This window comes from Dendrobates tinctorius, unplaced genomic scaffold (assembly GCF_039654945.1).
Source record: "Dendrobates tinctorius isolate UK_male_01 unplaced genomic scaffold, ASM3965494v1 ptg000237l, whole genome shotgun sequence".
NCBI lineage: Eukaryota > Metazoa > Chordata > Amphibia > Anura > Dendrobatidae > Dendrobates > Dendrobates tinctorius.
Genome location: NW_027361904.1, coordinates 4,106,014 through 4,114,795, shown reverse-complemented (window position 1 = coordinate 4,114,795; position 8,782 = coordinate 4,106,014).

Sequence of the window (8,782 nt, the reverse complement as noted above, 5' to 3'; positions counted from 1 at the left end):
GAGAGGAAGGGACGAGAGTGAGGAGACACCGAGCCAGAGGGGAAGGGACGAGAGTGAGGAGCAGATACAGGGCCAGAGAGGAAGGGACGAGAGCGAGGAGACACCGAGCCAGAGGGGAAGGGACGAGAATGAGGAGCAGATACAGGGCCAGAGAGGAAGGGACAAGAGTGAGGAGCAGATACAGGGCCAGAGAGGAAGGGACGAGAGTGAGGAGCAGATACAGGGCCAGAGAGGAAGGGACCAGAGTGAGGAGCAGACACGGCGACAGAGGAAGGGACGAGAGTGAGGAGCAGACACAGGGCCAGAGGGGAAGGGACGAGAGTGAGGAGCAGATACAGGGCCAGAGAGGAAGGGACGAGAGTGAGGAGCAGACACAGGGCCAGAGAGGAAGGGACGAGAGTGAGGAGCAGATACAGGGCCAGAGGGGAAGGGACAAGAGTGAGGAGCAGACACGGCGACAGAGGAAGGGACCAGAGTGAGGAGACACCGAGCCAGAGGGGAAGGGATGAGAATGAGGAGCAGACACAGGGCCAGAGAGGAAGGGACCAGAGTGAGGAGCAGACACAGGGCAACAGAGGAAGGGACAAGAGTGAGGACCAGACACAGGGCAACAGAGGAAGGGACCAGAGTGAGGAGCAGATACAGGGCCAGAAAGGAAGGGACAAGAGTGCGGAGCAGACACAGGGCCAGAAAGGAAGGGACAAGAGTGAGGAGCAGACACAGGGCAACAGAGGAAGGGACCAGAGTGAGGAGCAGACACAGGGCAACAGAGGAAGGGACCAGAGTGAGGAGCAGACACAGGGCCAGAGAGGAAGGGACCAGAGTGAGGAGCAGACACAGGGCCAGAGAGGAAGGGACCAGAGTGAGGAGCAGACACAGGGCCAGAGAGGAAGGGACCAGAGTGAGGAGCAGACACAGGGCCAGAGAGGAAGGGACCAGAGTGAGGAGCAGACACAGGGCCAGAGAGGAAGGGACAAGAGTGAGGAGCAGAGACAGGGCCAGAGAGGAAGGGACAAGACTGAGGAGCAGATACAGGGCCAGAGAGGAAGGGACAAGAGTGAGGAGCAGACACAGGGCAAGAGAGGAAGGGACCAGAGTGAGGAGCAGACACAGGGCCAGAGGGGAAGGGACCAGAGTGAGGAGCAGACACAGGGCCAGAGAGGAAGGGACGAGAGTGAGGAGCAGACACAGGGCCAGAGAGGAAGGGACGAGAGTGAGGAGCAGACACAGGGCCAGAGGGGAAGGGACAAGTGTGAGGAGCAGACACGGCGACAGAGGAAGGGACCAGAGTGAGGAGACACCGAGCCAGAGGGGAAGGGATGAGAATGAGGAGCAGACACAGGGCCAGAGAGGAAGGGACCAGAGTGAGGAACAGACACAGGGCCAGAGAGGAAGGGACAAGAGTGAGGAGCAGACACGGCAACAGAGGAAGGGACCAGAGTGAGGAGCAGACACAGGGCCAGAGAGGAAGGGACAAGAGTGAGGAGCAGACACAGGGCAACAGAGGAAGGGACCAGAGTGAGGAGCAGACACAGGGCCAGAGAGGAAGGGACAAGAGTGAGGAGCAGATACAGGGCCAGAAAGGAAGGGACAAGAGTGAGGAGCAGACACAGGGCAACAGAGGATGGGACCAGAGTGAGGAGCAGACAGGGCAAGAGAGGAAGGGACCAGAGTGAGGAGCAGACACAGGGCAAGAGAGGAAGGGACCAGAGTGAGGAGCAGACACAGGGCCAGAGAGGAAGGGACCAGAGTGAGGAGCAGAAAGGAAGGGCCAGAGAGGAAGGGACCAGAGTGAGGAGCAGAGACAGGGCCAGAGAGGAAGGGACAAGAGTGAGGAGCAGAGACAGGGCCAGAGAGGAAGGGACAAGAGTGAGGAGCAGACACAGGGCAAGAGAGGAAGGGACCAGCGTGAGGAGCAGACACAGGGCAAGAGAGGAAGGGACCAGTGTGAGGAGCAGACAGGGCAAGAGAGGAAGGGACCAGAGTGAGGAGCAGACACAGGGCAAGAGAGGAAGGGACCAGAGTGAGGAGCAGACACAGAGAGTGTGAGAAGCAGACACAGGGTGAGAGAAGGGACCAGAGCGAGGAGCAGACACAGGGCAAGAGAGGAAGGGACCAGTGTGAGGAGCAGACACAGGGCGAGAGAGGAAGGGACGAGTGAGAGGAGGTCATTCAGGTCTAGAGAGAAAGGTACCAGAGTGTGGAGCAATCAACAGGGCGAGAGAGGAAATGACGAGAGTGAGAATACACTGGGCAAGAGTGGAAGAGACGACAGTGAGGAGAAGACAGGGCAAGAGAGGAAGGGAACAGAGTGAGATGCAGACACAGGACGACAGAGGAAGGGACCAGAATGAGCAGCAGACACAGGGCGAGAGAAGAAGGGACCAGAGTGAGAGAGGAAGGGACAAATTTCCACATGGAAAAGACAGGCCGGGGGAGAAAATGGAGCGCCCCTCTACCTTCCTGTAGTCCGTTTCAAAAATAAAAACCCATGGCAGGTTTTTTTTAATCTGCCTTGGCAAATAGCTTGTCCAAGACCAACACTCACTTTTATTCTGCATTGAAATCACAGCTGTGACTGCAATGCACTCCCACGGCCTCAATATGTTACTATGTGCATCCTGGGGGACACAGTGATCCTCGCCATTTGACCCCGGTCACTGCCTCGCATTCCCCAAACCAACCCCGTTCAAGCTTGTGGGGTTGAACATTTGTCACCATACAGGGGGTCTGTGACAAGGTAATCGTATTTCACTGTGACTTCCCCGCCCAATGTTCTATGGTAAAATTGAAATTTTGCAAAGACAGGAATCATCGGTCACTAACACCTACAAAGTAGTGATGGGCAGTCCGGCTCTTTTTGGTGATCCAGCTCTCACGGCTCCGCTCACCAAAAAGAGCCGGCTCTTTTTCGACTCCTTTTGGATCCTAAATGGATCCCTATTGTATATGTGTTATGGCGTCCTAAACTCCGCCCACCTACTGCATAAACCCTGCCCACTCGCTAGGAACCAATTAGATTGCTTAGTGGGCGGAGTTACGTCTGCGGAACACCGAGATTTTAGGCCCAGTGAGAGCCATTTAAGGATTTTAGTGGCTCTCAGTGGGGTGCCGGCTCCCATCATTCACCGCGGGGAGCCGGCTGTTATGAATGGGTCACCGAGGAGGAAAAAATAAACAACAAGCTAAGTCTCAGACATCCAGAGAGGTTGGTAACTATGCAGATTGCAGATCCCTGAACTTAACCGCACAACTAGCAGCCGTCGTGGAGCGTTCCTACGATGTTCCTAGACGCCTCGTCACAACCGGAGAGCTACATATGCCTAAAGCAGGAAAAGAGGAAAACTAACTGCCCCAGAGCAGACCCCAAAGGAAAGACAGCCCCCCACATGTATTGACGGTGAAACAAGATGAAAACACAAACACAGGCAGGAAAATAGGCTGAGCAAACGATGGGGCCCGGCTAACTAAACAGGACAGGAAAGGAAAGACACTGTCTGCAATCTGCCAAAAAGCCCTAAAAAAAATTTTTGTCCAACACTTCTGATAGCAAAATTAACCCTGAAGTCACTAGACTTCTACACCTATATCAGCACTCTGAAATATTCTGAGACAGAGCAAAAAGAGGCCAATCCAATAAGGGACAAAAAGCAGCTTGGCAAATACTGATACATAGGGAGTGGAAATTCAGCATAGCCCCAGCAGGGGCAGGCTGACCACACAAGAAACTGAACTGACCAACAAGTGCAAGTGTGAACAATAGCAAAAAACAAACTTAACTTGAGAAGACTGGAAGAGAGCTGAAGTCCAGGACCTGAGAAGCAGATTGAATCACCAGCACTAGGATAGGGCGTCGGCTGTCTTATATCCAGTCTGATACTCCAGAGATCCAATCGTTATCTTCCTCATCAGGTGGCAGATAACTACCACTTAAACCAACCTCACTACCTCCTGTCACCACCAGAGGGAGAACGGGAGGGGAACTCTCAACTGGTGGAGCCGAAAATGAGTTCATAACAGCCGGCTCTTTGTGTCGGATCGTTCGCGACCAACACATCACTACTACAAAGCCATCCACAACCTATCCCCTCCCTATATCTCTGAACTAATCTCCCAATATCTTCCCTCACGTAATCTCCGATCCTCCCAAGACCTCCCACTCTCCTCCACACTTATTCGTCCTCACACAACCGCCTCCAAGATTTCTCCCGAATATCCCCTATCCTCTGGAATACCATGCCTCAACACGTCTGATTATCCACCACCCTCGGATCCTTCAAACGGAACCTGAAAACCCATCTTTTCAGGAAAGCTTACAGTCTGCAATAACCATACTGCCGCCTCACCACCGCTTGAGCTGCCGCCTCATCACCACCAGAGCTGCTGCACCCCCGACCTTCTGTCTCTTCCCCACTATCCCGTAGAATGTAAGTCCGCAAGGACAGGGTCCTCTCCCCTCTGTACTAGTCTGTCATTGTAAATTTGTTTCCTGTTAACGATATCTATCACTTTGTATGTAACCCCCTTCTCATGTACAGCACCATGGAATTAATGGCGCTATATAAATAATAATAATAAATTGGGTGACCCGAGCATTCCTCTCCTTGGCATTTCTCATCCAGACCAAGGGTGAATGATCTGTCACCAAGCGAAACGGTCGGTCAAGCAAATAATAGCGTAGGGACTCCAAGGCCCACTTAATGGCCAGGCACTCTTTCTCTACTACACTATTTTTCTCGGCCGGGGTGAGTTTCATACTTAGGTAGGTGACTGGATGCTCCTCTCCATTCACCTCCTGCAACAGAATCGTTCCTAGGCCCACATTTGAGGCATCTGTCTACACCAGGGTTCCCCAACTCCAGTCCTCAAGGCCCACCAACAGGTCATTTTTTCAGGATTTCCTTAGTATTGCCAAGGTGAGAATTGCATCACCTGTACAATACAAGGGAAATCCTGAAAACATGACCTGTTGGTGGGCCTTGAGGACTGGAGTTGGGGAACCCTGGTCTACACAATGAAGCGTTTCTGAAAGATGGGGCTAATGAGGACAGGCTGTCCACACAGTGCCACCTTCATGAATTGGTACGCTTCCTCCTCCTGGGGGTTCCACAGAAGCATGACCGACTTCTTTCCCTTGAGAACGGTAAGGGGGGTTGTTCTCCCCGAAAATTTAGCTATAAACCTCCGGTAATACCCAACGATTCCGAGAAACGTTCTCACCTGTTTGGTGTTGACAGGTCGGGGCCAGTTCTGAATGGCCTCGATTTTATTTATTTGGGGTTTGATAACCCCACGGCCGATTACGTAACCCAAGTACTGGGCTTCCTCGAGCACTATCGCACATTTCTTGGCATTCGCCATCAAGCCCATGGCTCTGAGCGAATCTACTACCGCTTGTACGTGGGACAAGTGGGTATGCTAGTCAGTACTAAAGATGATGTCATCCTAGTTCGCTGACACATAATTCTGATGGGGTTACAGCACTATGTCCATCATCCTCTGGAACGTGGCAGGGGCCCTATGTAGTCCAAAGGGCAAGACTACATAGTGGTAAAGACCCTCCGGTGTTATGAAGACGGGCTTTTCCTTTGCCAACTCTGTAAGAGGCACCTGCCAATAATCCTTGGTCAGATCGAGCGTGAAGTACTGGGCCTGACCCAGGTGCTCGATCAGCTCCTCCACCCGGGGCATTGGATACAGGTCGAACTTTGACACCTCATTTAATTTACGGAAGTCATTACAGAACCGTAATGATCCGTCCAGCTTCTGGTTTGACACAATGGGGCTAGCCCAGTCTCTCCGGGATTCCTCGATTACTCCCAGCTGGAGCATTTGTCTTACCTCACTCGCGATGGCTTGTCTCTGGGCCTCGGGCACCCAATATGGTTTCATTTCTACCCTTACATGAGGCTCGGTGACAGTGTCATGCTGGATGACGGAGGTGCGACCGGGTAATTCTGAGAATACGTCTGCATTCTCTTGGACTAATTTCCGAACCTCTTGACGCTGCTGTTTCGAGAGGGTCTCTTTTACTCTTTTATTTTTACCTCTCTCTCAGCCTCGTCCTTGTCCTGTGACAGAGGGTTCCCTGTTGGTACCATCGGGGTCGCCTCCACGGCCAAACATTCCCGGTCCTTCCATGCTTTCAACAGGTTGACCTGATACAGCTGTTCAGGTTTTCTTTTCCTGGGCTCGTAAACGTTATAATTTACTTCTCCCAACTTCCCCCGTATCTCATATGGCCCTTGCCACTTGGCCATGAGCTTACTCTCTGTGGTGGTACCAATACCCAGTCCTCTTCTTTAAAGGTCCTGACCGTGGCTGTTTTATTATACATGCGGCTCTGCGCGACCTAGGCATCCATCAGATGCTTCTTTTCTATGGGCTGTACTGCCGCAATCCGGTCCTGCATACTTGCCACAAGCTCGATGACACTCTTATGCGAGTAGGCTCCTGTTCCCATGTCTCCTTGGCTACGCCCAGAAGTCCCCTCATGTGCCTGCCATATAATAGCTCAAATAGGGAGAATCCCGTGGACGCCTGCGGTACCTCGAAGATAGCGAACATTAGGGCAGTAACATGTCCCAATCCCTCCCATCCTTGGTGATCACCCTTTTTAGCATGGATTTGAGGGTCTTGTTAAACCTCTCCACCAAACCGTCGGTTTGTGGGTGGTACACCAACGTACGTAGCTGTTTAATCCGGAGCAGCTTACATAGCTCCCTGGTCACCTTGGACATAAAAGGAGTCCCCTGATCTGTAAGGATCTCCTTTGGTAACCCAAGGCGACAAAACATGGCAAATAGCTTGCGGGCTATTAGCTTGGCCGATGTGTGGCGGAGAGGTATCGCCTCTGGGTACCGTGTGGCGTTGTCCACTATGACCAAAATATGTTGATGGCCACGGGCGGATTTCACTATGGGGCCTACCAGATCCATCGCTATTTGCTCAAATGGTATCTCTATGATGGGCAGAGGTACCAATGGACTCCGGTAGTTTGCGGTGGGTGAGGATAGTTGGCACTCCGGACACGTGTCACAGTACCTCTGGACCGCCGCATAGACCGTCAGGCCAAAAAAAAGCTGCAGAATGTGCTCCTGTCTCTTTTTGGCCCCTAATGCCCTTCTAGCATGTGGGTGTGAGCCATGTCGAGTCCCGCCCGATGGTAGGATTGGGGCACCACCAAATTTTCCACCACCTCATCCAGGACTTTATTCATCCTGTATAACAATTCCTGTTGTATAGCCATGCGGGGGAAAATTGTCTCAGCACCTGGTTGCTGAGCTATTCAATTAATTTCAATCACCCTTTCTCTTGCCCGGGCCATTGTGGGATCCTGGAGCTGAGCTGTCCCGAACTTACCAGGGGACATTTCCAGCTCGGGGATCGGTGGGGTCTCCTCGACCTCTCCTGACAATACCTCTAGGGGAAGCCTATCGGGGTTACACTCTGTCCCTAGGTTGGCGACCCCTACGGCAGGTATCCCTGACTCGGGATCTTCGGGTTCCGTGCCCAGAATAGCATTTACCTTGGGAGGGTTAACCCTGGTCTCCCACAGGGACCAGAACAGGAGTGAGTCTCTTCCCAACACAGTCCCATATGTATGAGTCTTTACCACTCCCACCACGTCTTATTTCTTCACACGGGGTGGAAAACGTAACCTCCGCGGTCGGGTACTCTCGGAGTTCCCCATGTATGCATACCAAACCCACTTTCCGTCCATTGGGGTTGTCCCCTGCAACAAGGGACCCATGAACCAGAATCACTAAGCTCCCTGAGTCCAAGAGAGCATCCGTTTGGTATCTGTTGACGAGTACCTGACATAGTTGTGGTTCACTGACGGCAGTGCCTATAGTGGCGGTGCATACTGGCTGGGCATACATGGACACACGACGAGTATACCCGCAGTCCATGGGTTCAGCTGTCAGGGGGCAGTTGGCAGTTACATGTCCGGGGTTCCTGGCACTGCCAACACTTGATAGCTGAGGCGCGAATGGACCTTGGGGCCGACTTAGGGGACACGGGTCTGCTGTCATTCTCCCTTCGGGATACCCCCTCTGTATGGACTCAGTCCTGATTGGCCCCAGTAGAGGATCATGGATTTTTCCCAGGCTCCTGGGTTGGTGGGGCCCGATGTGACAGCTGTAGTGGAGCCGTATCCTGTATAAAGTCCTGAGTTGCCGTGTGCCGCTCAATCAGTCCCACCACCTGGTCCAGAGTGCCCGGGTCCCCTTTCCCACCCAGCGCTGTATGGGTGCTGGCAGAGCTCTCACCAGCCAGTCGACCACCACCCTCTCCACCAACTGGGCCGGAATCAAAGTCTCAGGTTAGGGCCACCTTTTCACAAGCTGTAGTAAGTCATAAACCTGAGACTGGGCGGACTCTGCCTCCACAATAGTCCATGAAAACACCCGTTGGGCTCCCACGTAGGTATTAACCCCCAGTCGGGCAGGGATCTCACCTTTTAGCTTGGCGAAGTCCTGGGCGTCCTTCCGACTGAGGTCAAAGTACGTCTTTAGCGCATCATCCCTCAGGAACGGAGCCACCACTTCTGTCCACTGGAAAGTTGGCAGGTTCTCCCGCTCTGCCATGCGCTCATAGACGGTGAGGAACACTTCCACGTCGTCTTCTGGACTGTTTCTTTAAAAAGCGGTTCGGACCTTGTCTCGGGCCTCGCGATGTTCCGGGGTCGGCGCTGGAGGGGTCTCCCGCAGGGCTGCAATTTGCTGCAGCAACAGGTTATTGGTCTGTTGCTGCGTGAGGACCAGCTGCCTCAGTATTT